At 39.2% G+C, this 380-nt stretch overlaps 1 long non-coding RNA gene across 2 annotated transcripts; it reads right to left on the reverse strand.

The window, feature by feature from the left end:
* LOC113465268 (uncharacterized) lies at positions 1 to 380 on the reverse strand. 2 transcript variants are annotated; one of them, XR_003390107.1, is made up of 2 exons: positions 311 to 380; positions 1 to 217 (listed from the first exon to the last, which is right to left on the reverse strand). It is a non-coding gene; the product is annotated as an uncharacterized LOC113465268 (long non-coding RNA). The 2 variants fall into 2 exon arrangements; XR_003390108.1 differs by having other exon boundaries at positions 307 to 380.

Consider the following 380-nt stretch of genomic DNA (forward strand, 5'->3'; position numbering starts at 1 on the left):
CTTGTATAAGAACATCTGCCAGAGTTTTAAAATCTTGGAAGAATCGTGGATTCTTTTCTTCCTCTGATTTCTCCTGTACGAGCAATTTGAATAAGGCATTGTTTTGCCTGCAGGCTCTCGCGATATTAGCAGCTTTTTCCGAGACTTTCAAAAGGATTGACAGCAGTCTGCTTCCGTCCTTCATCGCAGCGATTAATGCCGTATCAAATTCCGATAGCTGCTAGAACATCGATCAAAATTAGTGGCACGTTCGAAAACTAACTAATATTTAATGAAATGACTTAGGCGGTTAAGAAACGCACTTACTTACGTTAAACTGGACATATTAAAAAACGGTTGGGTGGGACTGGGAATCCGTGTAAATTCTATTACACAATTAT

The sequence above is a fragment of the Ceratina calcarata genome, unplaced genomic scaffold, assembly GCF_001652005.2.
Source record: "Ceratina calcarata isolate Rehan_Ccalc_2016 unplaced genomic scaffold, ASM165200v1 scaffold16390, whole genome shotgun sequence".
Classification (NCBI taxonomy): Eukaryota; Metazoa; Arthropoda; class Insecta; order Hymenoptera; family Apidae; genus Ceratina; species Ceratina calcarata.